General features: G+C 36.0%; 1 long non-coding RNA gene across 1 annotated transcript in view; it reads right to left on the bottom strand.

Moving 5' to 3' along the window:
* LOC113603294 (uncharacterized) overlaps positions 1-11,991 on the bottom strand; it is a 30,637-nt gene extending 18,646 nt beyond the window's left edge. Inside the window, exon 1 of the long non-coding RNA XR_003424875.2 lies at positions 11,808-11,991. This is a non-coding gene — a long non-coding RNA (uncharacterized LOC113603294). The remainder of the gene's footprint in view (positions 1-11,807) is intronic.
* Between the last annotated feature and the right edge of the window lie 2,731 nt (positions 11,992-14,722).

Genomic DNA, 14,722 nt, shown 5'->3' on the forward strand with positions numbered 1-14,722 from the left:
TCATGACCTGAGCCAAAGTTGGCCGCTTAACTAATTGAGCCACCCAGGTGCCCACATTTCTTAAGTGGAAAGTAAGTACTGTACAGTGAGTAGAGAGGCTAGAAATAGTGTTGTATGCCATATCAAAAAAGGTCTCATAATAAATTCTAAGACATCTGAAAATGTAAATAAAACAAGATGGAAATCTATTAAAGGTCTCAAATAGATTAGTAATATGAATAGAAATTCAGTCAGACAGCTCAGAAGAGTGGCTACAAGCCTGGACACAGGGGAGTAGATGGAGAAACTAAGTAAATCATATAAGAGAAAATGTAAACCAGACCTAGGGTAGCAGAAATCTGATAAGCAATTATGTTGACACAGTTAATACAAAAAGATTTATTGACTTGGGATGTAGGGATATATGTATGTGTATTTGTGTATTTGTGTGGAGGTGTAAACTGTCAGGGAGAGGGGATAAAATGGTGAAGAAAAATGTCATTGATAATTACTATAAATTGTAGATTACCTTATATGTCTCCGTCTTTTCTTCTCAAATAAATAGCAAGTTCCTTAAGTCAGTAATTTTCACACATTTTTAAAAATTGTGGTAAACTATAGGTAACAAAACCATGTTTAACTATTTTTAAGTGCATTTTCAAAGCTTGTCATCCCAAACAAAAACTCTATAATCATTAAGCAATAACTCCCCATTGCCCGCCTCCCTCCAGCCTCTGATAACTTTCTAATCTACTTTCTGTCTTGATGAATTTGCCTACTGAAGATATTTCATGTAAGTGGAATCATATAATTTGTCTCATTTCACATAGCAAAGTTTTCAAGGTTCATTGATGTTCTTATGTATACTGGAACTTCATTCCTTTTCTAGCTGAATAATATTCCATATATATACTGCATTGTATATATTCATGTAATGATGGTCACTTGGATTGTTTCCAGATTTTGACTGTTGTGAGCAAAGCTGCAAAACTGTAGTGAACGTTGGCATTCAAGCATCAGTGTGAGTCCCTTTTTTCATTCTTTTGGAGATATAGGAATAGAATTGCTTGGGATAATTCTGTTTCACTTTTTAAGAAACCACTAATTTTTTTTCCCATATAGCCTACATCTTTTTACATTCCCACCGACAATGTATTCAGGTTTCAATTTCTCCACATTCTCATCACCACTTGTTTTTTCCCTTTAAAATAATTATAGCCATTCTAGCAAATGTGAAGTGGTATTTTTTGTGCTCAAGGTATCTGTCTTGAATTCAGCATATCGAATATGTATGCATATAAAATTACATGTGTGTACAAATTTATATTTTATATACATGTATCTATATGTATAAAACTATATATTCAGAATTATATACACATGTATACAATTTGATCTTTAATTCAAATCAGACTAATTCTTGTGGCCCAGAAATTCTTCCCCTATGTGTATGCTCAGAACTAATTTGTAACATTTTTAATAAGCAGCAAAACTTTTCTGGCTGTTGAAAACTAAATTGTGGTTATTCATGGAAGGAAATGCTACACAAGAATGAACTAGCTACTGCTACTATAACTTCAAAACAATGGGGGAAACAGCATGCTGAAAGTAAGAAGCTACATGTGAAATAGTACGGGCAATGTAATGCTACTTACGTTTCAAAAATAAGCAAAAATATATCATGTTAGAAATAGGGACAGATTTTTTTTTTTCTTTAACCTTAGGTGGCTAGAGCCCGGAAGATGCTATAATGAGTGTTTTTGGAGTGCTGGTCACGTTCCGTCTCTTGATCTAGGTGCTGATTCCTTCCGTGTGTTCACTTTTTCAATATTCATCAAGTTATGCACCTAACAATTTTTGCACTTTTCTTTATAGACTTGTTGTAATTAACAAAAGAAATAAAGAGACAAAGATGCAATAGTTTTCTAGTTGATACAGGAAAATTTTCATGGACTTTTTAAAAAATTGAGTAACATGAATTCAAACCTTCGCCCAGTCCTACACCAGACATGGGCATGGAGTATTGTATATCAAATATCAATGCCTCAGTCAGTATAACTGTAAGACTGGGGAATATATATTTCCATGAAGTGTGTTTTAATGATCCATATGATGTATAGATCTTATTTATGCCATTAATACACATTTATAAATGCTGTTTCCCTTTCCACCCACCATATTTGTTATGCTGCAAAGCTGAGGTTATTGTGTTGAGTAGTTAAAATGATGGAATTATAATATCATCTTGCAATCAGGTAGAACATTAGTAATTTCTCTATTTAACAGGAAATTCAGAGAATCTTTTCATTTTCTTATTCAAAATAGCCAAAATATGTGCATATTCTTTTTTAAATGAAAGGTTTTTTTTTATGATTTCATGAAGTATCAGTAGCTATAACTTATAGAAAGAAAAAATTTATATTGGGAATTTGACTTAACATAGTGAACATACAGGTAATACATGTTAAAAATACATCAAAGAGAAATTATAAATTGAGTTTCAACTGAAAGATACTAATCCAGTATTATTTTCTCCACAACTGTTATTGTGCAAAAAAAAAAAAAATTGGTGTGTTACATAAAATGTAAGTTTAAAAAGTCCAAGAAAAATCATGGTTATAGTAACTAAAATATGGTCCGTATATAAAGGTGGCCATATAGTATTGCCCCAAGAAACCAAATAAGGAGCTATCATAGTAGAATTGAATTTAATTTGGTTGTTATAGATGATAGGGCTCCTGAAAGCACTTTTAATATTCTAATTTCTAACATTCCACACTGTCTCATTTAACTCACACACAGACCTATACTGTATATATGACACATGATAGTGTTCCAGTTTTTAGATATAAAAAATGAGACCTGGATAATTAAACTTTCAAAGACCCCACAGTCAGTAAGGCAGACTTTGAGCCAAGGTCTTCTTATTCCTAAGCAGTTTCTAGTCAGCTGTAATTCCTGAGTTTTCCTATTTGGAGCTCAAACACCTTTTGGCTCATTAAACATGCAGGTTTTTAAATCACACTCAGTCAGCCCCCAAGGATTCTGAATAATTAATGCAGATTTCTGCGACAGGAATCTGAATTTTCACCAGTTGTTGATTCTTTAGTGGTTACTCTGTGGATCACATTTTGAGAAACAATGTTGATCTGGTCTTCATTTTTTTTTTTTTTTTACCTCAATTCCTTGCCTTGTGCTGCCCAGTGCTGCAGACACTGGCAGGAGATTACATGGTGAGAGGAAGAGAAAATGGAATGTCCTGCTGCCACACCTCACCCTGTGGCCCTGACAGTCCTGGTATATGTTTGGGTAGGGTCTTCACAGTTCCACCTCCCACCTGAGGGCTACACACTGTTTCCATCTTCTACCAGTTGACTCTTCAGCCCTGGGCTCTAGGAACTCCTTCCCTTTGTCCTTATATTCCTAAGAGTGAAAGTTTCCCTTGCTGTTGCTCGTGTTTGGGTTGCGATACCCTTCCCTTTTTGGCTTCTTTGCTGTTCCCTCAGGATTTGAACCAACTCCCTGTGCTAAGTGTCATCTATTTCAAATACTAAGAGTGAGTTTCTCATTTCCAGTTTGGACCCTGACAGAAACAACGGTTGCGATACCCTTCCCTTTTTGGCTTCTTTGCTGTTCCCTCAGGATTTGAACCAACTCCCTATGCTAAGTGTCATCTATTTCAAATACTAAGAGTGAGTTTCTCATTTCCAGTTTGGACCCTGACAGAAATAAGTGCCATAATTTTTGTCCAAATGAAGCTAATTTATGATTCTAAATGTCAACTGAGTCAGTTATGCTACGTGCTATTCCAAATCTAGGCTATACCTGTTATCTACCAGCAGGGTCACGAGAATCTAATTGGTCACGTGGAGCCAATCTAGGAGTATAAGGGTTAAACAGAAATGTTCTTAAGACAGATCCTACTGAATTAGCAACTAGGGACTTTATTTGTTCATTTACATATGTATTTATTAAAGTACAAAGTTAGTACTAAGGTACTAAAATATGGTGAAAGTCCTGGTTGATTGTTCTTGCTCACTAGGGTTGCTACACAAAAGCAAGCTAATGAGAAAAGATTGAAAGACTGGAGGAACTAGGTTCATTAAATCTTTCAGGAGTCCACCATCATAGTTTGTCTTGAGACTCCATAGAGGAGACATAAATTCAAAACCCCGAGCCTTTTATTTTTAATTTCTATTTTATGCAGCAGAGAAGATACTAGACTAGAAAAGTGAAGTTCTTGCTTCTTGTCCCAATTTTGTCACCAACTCACTGAGTGACTTTGGGACTCACTTTCCCATGTATAAAATGAGTATGGAGTAAGGAGATCTGTTCCTATTACAGAGTATGATTCTTGCTTCTTTTTTGCCTCCTTGGGCAACAAGAAATATTTACCATAAGATCATTCAGTGTTTGTGAAATATGAGACTGTTGAAAATGCCAACAGAAACAAATTAATTAGCTAAATATCCAGTAGCAGATATGCTCTTTACATTCAGAGATTTCTTTCTCTATAGTAATCAGTCCTTTCCCTACTACATTAGCCAGACAACTTGAATTGAGCAGTTCAAATGATGCAAATTCTTTGAGAGATGATTATATTACATTTGCGCCCAAGATGTTTTATTCTAGAGTAAAAGGACTGAGCTTTATACCTGTTCATCTTTGAAATGCATTTTTAGGAAATATATTCAAAGCAAAGCTTTGAGAAAATTTAAAGTTCCCTTAATTTATTAGTCATGGTGCACAAAATGTAACTAAATGTAAAATATTGAGTTTTCTCATTTATCGTTTGGATTCACATAACAATTTTAATTTTTTTGAGTGAATTCTCAAAATTAACAGTGAGGAGAGGACTGAAGAACAAGTGAAATATTCTTCTGTATAGGGAGAAACCCTATATACTGTCAGCTAACCCCGTGATTTCCCTAATCTGACATTTTACCTGGTTTAGGTCTCTGGAATTTTCAGAGGGTCTGACCCATTCAGCATCACTGTTCATTTTTCTTATTGAACTATCAATTTCCTTTGGCTTCTCTAGAGCTTCCCTTAACGAGATTAGTTCCATCATCCATTATTATTCTACATAGTTTCTCATTATTATTTTACACTTATCGTCTTGCTTTTCATGTTCTTTAAATCTCTACCTGTTATTATCTTCTTCTTAACATTGTAAGGGGAAACCACAATGCACTATTGTCCCAAATGCTCCACTGTTCACTCTCCACAACTGCATCTTCTAGGTAGTGAAACTGTTTATACTCCACTTGGAGTCAATTGTTAACATTTTGTCATATTTGCTTGAGTGTCATGTGGGTAAATGTCACTTTTCATAAGCCACCTATTACTACTTAATTATTAATTTTCAAAATGTAATGTCACTGTTCATCAAATCTATTTGTGTGTGTGTGTGTGTGTGTGTGTGTGTATGTGTGTGTGTGTTGTCACTTTTGAGTGAATGTTATTCCTTGTAACTCTCTCTTCCTTATCTCCAATTCTGTTGCCCTTATTTGATACTGACCTCCAGGAAAAGTTCAATGCTCTACTGTATTAAACTCTAAAATTTGCGTAGTCACCTCATGATTAGTTTTAATTTTTCCGTGGACACACTTTGATGAGCTAACTAGAAAAGAATTGCTGTGGACCTTTGGGGAATACCTTCTCTTGTGCTGTTTTGTGTTCCTTGGTTTGCATTTTTTTTTTTTGCATTTAACTTTCCTCATCATTGGATTAGCAAAATCTGTAGTGTCTAAAGTAAGACTGAAGCAAGCATACTAAGAAGGAGATGTGACATATAAAAGAAGGAATTCCTGTAACTCTATATGATTCATCACTGTTACCTGAAGACTGGATTATGGCCTGGGAACACTGTCTTATGGCAACATTTTTAAGTAATTTTGTTTGTAGCATCCTGTCAGCATGCCTCTAAACTTAAACAGGCATGTAAGCAGTTTTTCAGTGTCAGGGGTTCTGCCAGCAGCCAAACATATTTTGACTAGAGTGCTTACCTCTTGTGTTCAGCTGTGTTCATTTTTGTTGATGTTTTTTTCCAGGATTTAATCCTTAAGCGCAAAAGTAATATCATCTTCAAAATTCTAAACTTAATTTTTTTGTTCTTTGTTCCATACTCACTGAGTGACCTTATTTGTTACCACTTCCTCAACTACTATCTCTAGGTCATTAAATTCAAAATCTGTAATTGTATTCTGATAACCCTCCCATGAGATAAACTCCTTTCATAGTGCCTACTGGACATTTCCATCTGCAAATACAGTAACATTTAATATTTCAGTAAGAGAATTTAGTCTTTTATAAGTAATGTACCATTTCTCCCCCAATTCTTGTATTTATTTATATCTTAATGATACTACAGTCCAACAAGTACCTTAGAATTACAAACAACAAGAAGTAGCAACAAAAAACAATGTACAATATGTCTCTCAACCCTATGTAAATAGTCACATATTTGGTCAGTTGTATTTTAGGTGTATCTTTATTTTTCTTTTCTTTTCTTTTTCTTTTTTATTTTTTTCCTCCATTTTGTCATTTGATACTTTTTTTAGTATGAAAGTTATTGTCAAATTGGTTTCCATACCACACCCAGTGCTCATCCCAACAGATGCCCTCCTCAATGCCCAGCACCCACTTTCCCCTCCCTCCCACTCACCTTCAACCATGAAGCCATTTATTCACCAAGGGTCTTCATTTTCTTGTGCTTGAACCTCTTAACTCCTCTCCATAGAAATGGATTTATGCCCATTCCAAACCATCTGTCACATTGCTTCCATTTTTTTTCTAGATTAAAGGTTTATCACATCACTTTTCTGCTTAGAAAGAAAATAAATAAATAAATTGGCTTTCCATTTCCATAGTCATAGGATAAAACCTTTATTCCTGTTCCTGACTACATTTATATTCTTATTTATTATTATTAGTATAACAGTGAATGTCTCTTCATCACATTGGATAAATCAGACTAACTTTCAGATAAGTAGCTTTGTATTTGCAATGACATTTGCCCTAAATGTCATTCCTCCCTTATATTTATGGCATACTCATATACATTTTCCAGGATTTAGATAAAAGTAGATCTTCAAAGGATTCTTCTTTAGCAATTGGAGAGAAAGTTAATAGCTCACATATAACATTCAACTGATTTCATGCTAATGACAGATCATATTTATTTAAAGATCTTTGGAAATTTAGGGGCACCTGAGTGGCTCAGTCAGTTAAGTGTCCAACTTTGGCTCAGGTCATGATCTCGTGGTTCATGGGTTTGGGCCCAGCGTTGGGCTCTGTGCTGACAGCTCCTAGCCTGGAGCCTGCTTCAGATTCTGTGTCTCCCTTTCTCTCTGCTCCTCCCCTGCTCATGTTCTGTCTCTGTCTCTGTCTCTGTCTCAAAAATAAATAAACAACAACAACAAAACCTTTAAGATATTTGGAAATTCAGATGTAAAGATACCACGTCTTCCTTCAACCCATTTACCCATCCTGGATTTATCCAGTTGTAGCAAAAGTCTATTACATAGCCTATACTAGATAGAATATTTATTGATTGATTGATTGATTGATTGATTTTTAATGTTTATTTAGTTTTGAGAGACAGAGACAAAACACGAGCAGGGGAGGGGCACAGAGAGGAGACATAGAAGCCCAAGCATGCTCTGGGCTCTGAGCCATTAGCACAGAGCCCGACACGGAACTTGAACCCACGAGCTGTGAGATCATGCCCTGAGCCGAAGTCGGAGGCTCAACTGACTGAGCCACCCAGGCGCCCCAAGATACAATATTTATAACCACACACCTTTAAGTAGAGAAAACCCTATTCTATGACCAAAAGGAATTCTCTTCAGTCACAGAAGTGAAGATACATTTAAACAAACTTTAAAAGCGTATATATACACAACATAACATCATACAGATGGTATCAAGATAGCTCAGAAAAGAGAGTAATCATCTCTCTTTGGGGTATGACCAGGGAAGGACACCTGTCAGAGGTGATTTCTGATGATAAATATAAAAGATGAATGAGCTTGAACCAAGTATAGGGGACAGCATATAGGATATCCCAGGGACAGAAGCAATATCTGCCTGTTGAGTTAATTGTTATTTTCTATTCAGTCCTTCAACCAACATTTTTGATAGCTATTATGTGTAAAGAACATGTGATATTAAGGATTTAGACATAGTCTTGAATTCAGAGTTTACTGTCTAATATCATCACTTAGTATCTAAAAGATATTTATCATTCAGTAATGCCCAAATGGTGGGAAGCAACTTTCTTCCCTCCTAATAGTTGGTATGATTTAACAATGAGGCATCAAATGTACTGCAAGCAATTCATTATAGGATTGTCTCCCACATTAGCTAACATGAAATTATCGGAAAAAGCTCTAAAACACCCAAAACACACTAAACTACCAAAACAAGAAAGTGGTGTCCTACTGGTTGAAATCCCCAAAAGGTTTATTTTCCCCTGGAAGCATGAAGATGAATGGACTTTCTGATTTTCATCCCAGCACCTGTTCATTCCATTCACCAAGCTGCTTAATCATGTGCTTCAGCCAAAAGAATGACAGGCCATATTTCCTAATATGTTCTAGTAGTTAAAATTACAAAATAGTAGATGTGATTTATTTGACATAGCAACTATAATTTGGGACATTCCCAAATGTTCTCTGGGTTATTTTAGGCAAAAATCATCCTCTGGAAGGTGGAAATGTTTTTGTATGAATCCAGTCAAATTTTGACTGGATGCTCTAAAAGCTAGGAAAGAGAAACCGTTGTTAATAAAATAGTAGTTTTTTTTTTTCCATATGCATGTATCTACTGTGTTTAACAGTGAATTGCTTCTTATATTTTTTCATTGAATAGTTAAGCTGGTTTGCATTCCCTAGACAAATGCTTACTGACTTGAAACTACCTTTTTAAATGTGTGAGGCAGTCACTTTGTCCTGGTAGGAATTAGAGCCCATGTTTGGTTTTATACATTTCATTGTCTGGTCAAGTTCCTGTTGTATGTGGAGTTTCTGTTGAAGTACATGAGAGCATCTATATAAGAACTGACATGGGAATGCCTGGGTGGCTCAGTTGGTTAAGCAGTTGACTTCAGTTCAGGTCATGATCTCACAGTCTGTGTGTTCAGGACCCACGTTGGGGTCTGTGCTGACAGCTGAGAGCATGGAGCCTTTTTTGGATTCTGCATCTCCCTTTCCTTCTCTCTCTCTGCCTCTCCTCTGCTTATGCTCCATCTTTCTCTGTCCCTCAAAATAATACATCAACATTGAAAAAATTTAGAAAAAGAGAGAGAGAGAACTGACATGGCTTAACAGAGAGAACACCAAAGGTTACAGGCAAGATTCTGCTCATGGCAAGCAAGTACTTTCGGTCTCTGAGAATAGCATGCCAGTTATATTTAAAGAATGAGAAGTAGACACACCAAATAAGCACAAAGATGTTCAGTCAGTCTGGTGGGCTCTGATGATTTGTCCCCACTCAAATTGTCCCATTATAGTTGAGCCAAACTTTTATCAAAATGTCTAAACACAATGAATAAAATATCCCGTTGCCTTGTCAGATGAGTTATAATTCAGTAGTAAACCTACTGTTTGGAGCACATAAGAATTTTTTTTTAACTCCCATTCTTTTGCATCATCTTTCTTGCTGTATCACAAAACTATGTTCACTGTACTTTCAAGGTGACCTTCCTATAAATTAATCATTGTTTGTCTAACTCCTCGACCTCATTAAAATTCTGAAAGCTCCAGTCTAACCAAATTTTGATAATGCCACACAGATTGAAGTAGGAGTTAGAGGCAGTTCTGAGTATTCTTTTATGAGGAGCAGTTAAGGATAAATGTCACATACTTACCAAATCATTGCAAGTTGCAAGTATCTTTAGTAGCTACAAATTCACCTACACACACACACACACACACACACACACACACACACACACACACACATATTGGAGTGGCTATTGTTATTTTTTTAGTAACTTTGTTTTGTCAGATGAGAAAATGCCAACAAATTAGAATATAACCTACAACGGTACATTATAAGCATCCCAAACTTTACAATAATATTCAACCTATAAACAACATGTCAGATTTGATTATCTTATAAAGGGTAGTGATTCCTAGGAGGCCAGTCTGAAAGCTGTCTTCTCATTATTCTGACGGATAAAGGTGATAGACGGTTAGTACTGGGTTTTGTCCTCTCAGGTGACAAAGGGAAAGCTTGCCATTGCAGTCCCTTCTTTTCCACTACTGTGATTTGGCCTGTTATTTCAAACAGGGAAGTCAATTAACTCAGTGGTTACACAGCATTAATGAAAGGTTTCTGGACAACCTTTGCAACAAAGATGTTTTGATTGCCTCTCTACCTAAATATATCAGTTTATTTGTATCTTCTTTATAATTCCCCATAAAAAGATCATGGCCCAGAAATTAGTTGCTTATCAAAAGTTAATCTAGGAGATTTTATGGAAGAGAAAACATGTGATTTTTGAAATCTGAGACTGGTGCCTGTATTCTCTATCCCCATCAAACACCAAGTGATCTTTCTGTTACTCTCTTGTATACAGAGGTAGATATAGAAGAGAGATTTGAAGAAGAATGAATTGACAGTGATCTCTCTGCAGGTCCTTAAAAATGCATTATACCTCATACCTAAATGTGATTGGTATTGACCTTCAACAAATAGGATTAAATTCATGAAAAAGGAGCTCCTTCCTTCCTAACAAAACCTGTTCACAAAGAACTGACCTGTGCTGGAAAGAGGCCTAAGTGCAGAATTAGATATTACCAATCTGATCCAAGTTGTTGAATGTTGTGACCTTGGACACATCATTACATCTTTCTGAGGCTCATTTCCTACATTAGTAAAATCCAGATATTGGTCTAGCTCCCTTCTATCTTCAACTCACTATGGCTATGTAATTATATGAACACATTTTTACATGGGCTTTCAATTGATATTTTATGCTTTCATTATCACATATCAACTCACAAATAATGGAATGTGATAAATTATATTATCTGTTAACAAAAATTAAAATAAACTTTTGGGGCACGTGGGTGGCCCCATGATTATGGCTCTGCTCATGATCTCATGGTTCATGAGTCTGAGCCCTGCATGGGGCTCCATGCTGCCAGGACAGAGCCTGCTTGGGATTCTCTCTCTTCCTCTCTCTTTCTATCCCTACCCTACTCACACTCTCTCAAGATTAAAAACGACAACAAAAACAAAACAAAACAAAACAAAAAGCAAAACAAAAAAAACCACAAAACTTAAAAACAAAGAAACAGACTTTTAAGGGTCTTGCCCACCACCATCCTTCCTGACCAAGAATGCTTAAATCTGCCCACCAGTAGTGACATTGGGCTTGGTCACATGACTTTCTTTAGCCAGTGAAATGTGAGTAAGGATAACATTAAGCTTTCCATGTGAAATTTCATAAGCTTTATAAGCCAGCATATAGTTTACCATGTCCCTTTTTTCTCTGCCAAGAGACCAGTACATTCCAGATTGAGTATGTTTTTTCAGCCGAGGACTAGAGTGAAGTCAGTTGGAGCAAAGCCACATCTGACAGGCAGTGGGCACATGATTAAGCAGGAAATAAGCCCTTGTCATTATAAACCACTGGGATTTTGGTGTTATTTGTTTCCATTGCATAATGTAACATAAGGTAACTAATCTATAGTTGTATATTTGTAAGTAGTGTTCTGCATTTTCTACTTGTCTCAGATTACATAGACATGACTATTTCAATAAATGTATTACTCATATGTCATAGTTAACCATTATTTTCATTATATTAGAAATACCTGTGGTTCCTGTTTAGGATGTTTTCCCCTCCTCTCCCATCCATGCTTCTTGGCCTGATCCACTCACTCCTGCCCTGTGAATATTTGTTGGGTTTGGACAGTGGGTTAATAATAGCAAGAGCCAGAAATGCAGGAAGAGTAAGAGGTCAGTCAGGTAGGTGTCCCCTCCCCCAGCCTTCTCCCTCACCATTATGACAGAGGCTGCATTCCACAGGACAAATCCTGTGAGATGGCCGTCCCTATTCTAGGGAGATGAGCTCTGTCTAGGCTCCAGTGACCCAGTTCCCTCTCTTCTTCTATCAGGCCTAAGGTGGTAAACGGCTTCCACTGCTGCCAGTCTCTGGTGGCTTCACTACCCCATGTCTGACTTCACCTGCTCATACCTCCTGAATAGCTCCTCAATAATTGAGTTTGATCTTCAAGCCTGAAGTCTGTTTCCTATGGGAAACTCAGTACTATAGTGCCCTATGGATAGTTATTCTTTATGTAGATGAAACATACATAAATAGTAAGTTCTGTTTAAGAATGAAATTGGTTTTGAGGTGCCTGGGTGGCTCAGTCAGTTAAGCATCTGACTCGGTATTTGACTCAAGCCATTATTCCAGGGTCATAGGATCAAGCCCACGTCTGGCTCTACGCTTGGTGTGGAACTGCTTAAGATTCTCTCACTCTCTCTCCCCCTGCCCCCCTCACCCGCCTGCGTGCTTTCTATCTAAAAAAAATTTTTTTCTAAAGAACAAAATTACTTTCTGCTATCATTATTCAAATGGTATATTTGAATAATATCCATATTTAAACTTTTTAATCAACCCACTCAAATATATATCACCATTATGTGTCTCCTTTAATCAGATATGCATATTGTCTCTCAATAAAAATTTCTGCCTCTTTTTCACTAGGATTATGTTTTAGATACGTCCATGTATCTTTCTATGTTCTATTGTAGTGGGAATAGGATTTCATTAAATTTTATTTTCTAACTTGTGATTTCTGACATAAAGACACACTACTTTATATAACTCTATTGCGCCCAGTCACTTCCAAACACTTTCCTAAATCATTTTATATAAAATAACTATGGCTTTATTTCTATTCTTGTTTCCACGTCATATTTACAGGGGCTAGAACTTCCACAACAGTGACATTTAATGTAGATGCTTCATAGTGATTAAAAGAAAAACCTTAATCTTGCCGTAGAAATGGGAACTTCTGTGTTCCTACAAAATCAAGGTCCCTTACACTCTTTTCACTCTTTCCTTGAGAGGAATAACTTTCCCATTATGTGAAAATAGTAAAACCTTCATATTCCTTGGGCTGTGTTTCCCAGATGACAGAGTCTCATCGTTGAGAAGGCACTGGGGGCACTGCCCTGGTAGAACATGGATCTGTAAAGCAGACAGTGACCTCTGGGCAGCTGGCTGGTTAATGTATTAAGACTGCATTATGACCTAGATTTCTCCATACATAGGTACTAAAATCTAAGATGAGAAAATAAGATGTCCCTACTTTGGCATTGGACCCAGTTATATCCTCCAATCCAGTTTAAATTTGGTAGCCTATTCTTTGAGAGTCTTCATTCAAAGAACCAATACCCCATCCACATTTTATTCATGATATTTATTTTCTTTATAAACACCAATCCAGCCTGAGAGAAGTAGTAACTAATTTGTTCCAACACACAGCTGCATTGTTATATGTCTGATTTTAATAGACAGGTCTTTAGCATTTGACTGTTCAGCACAAAATGACTGTAGTATAGCCTGGATTCAAAGCCCTTACATAATTTCCTATAGGAAACATCTCATACTCCTATTACTCTGCCTTGCCAAATGATCTCTTTAGGTCAGATGCACCATTTTGTACATCTGCATTTATTTTTCCTCACCTTCTACTCCATCTGTCTGGCATGTCATCCCTGATATGTTTGAATTTTTTTTTTCAAAATTTTTTCTTAAAACTTTCCTTAATTATTCTTGTAAGGTAATTTGCTGGGTCATGTTAAAATTCCAGTGAAGTCTGAAGTAATACCACAGGTACACAATAATTACAAGAAAAAAACAATTACTCTATCTAAAGTATATGAAATGCATAGTATGATGCAAATGGTGGCTAAGGAATATGTATGTGTATTTATATACACATATGCCTACACACATCTGTGCACATACATGTATTCATTTGCAAATACATATACAAACACAAATATTACATATAATCACATTTGGTATTTACAACATAGCTGCAAGGTAGATAATTTTTTTCTATTTTGAAAAATAGAAACTTAGATTAAAATATTAAAATTAATGATTATATGTGATTTAATTTCATCTATTGACCAAAACAAGCGAAGTGTAAGAAGTTTTTCTTTTTTTATGCTAGACAAACAAGTTTTACATTATATGCAAATGGAATATTTAAATGCATTTTTGCTGCACCCCACTTTACCTGGTAAAAATTTATCATAAAGTTGTGCAAAGTTCTGTTTGAGGAATTTTAAATGATTAGTGATATTTCTTGGGCCAGAGAGATATTAATGTATTAATTAAGATATATTAATAAAGTTGAGAGTATCTCTGGGAATAGAAGGGATAGACACAACAAAATGTAATCTGTGTGTTGATATAAAATGCATAATGATTTTATTTGCCTGCTTTGTAAAAGCCATTAGGGAAGTGGCCAGTGAAAGATGTTGACTGCCTCGAAGGGAGAAATGGACAGAGGGTCCATTTACCGCTGTCTCCAAGGGCTAAACGAGCAAACATGTCTAGGCAAATCCATTTGAAAAAAAGTGCTTCAAGGGAAGACAGGCAGTTACCTAAAAGTTATCAAAAACAAAGTACTCACTGCTGGTGGCATTTTCTCCTCTGGAATTCTGTGTTCTGGAACTATTATTTTGACAGAGAAGACCGTGTCCC

Source organism: Acinonyx jubatus, chromosome A3 (assembly GCF_027475565.1).
Source record: "Acinonyx jubatus isolate Ajub_Pintada_27869175 chromosome A3, VMU_Ajub_asm_v1.0, whole genome shotgun sequence".
NCBI lineage: Eukaryota > Metazoa > Chordata > Mammalia > Carnivora > Felidae > Acinonyx > Acinonyx jubatus.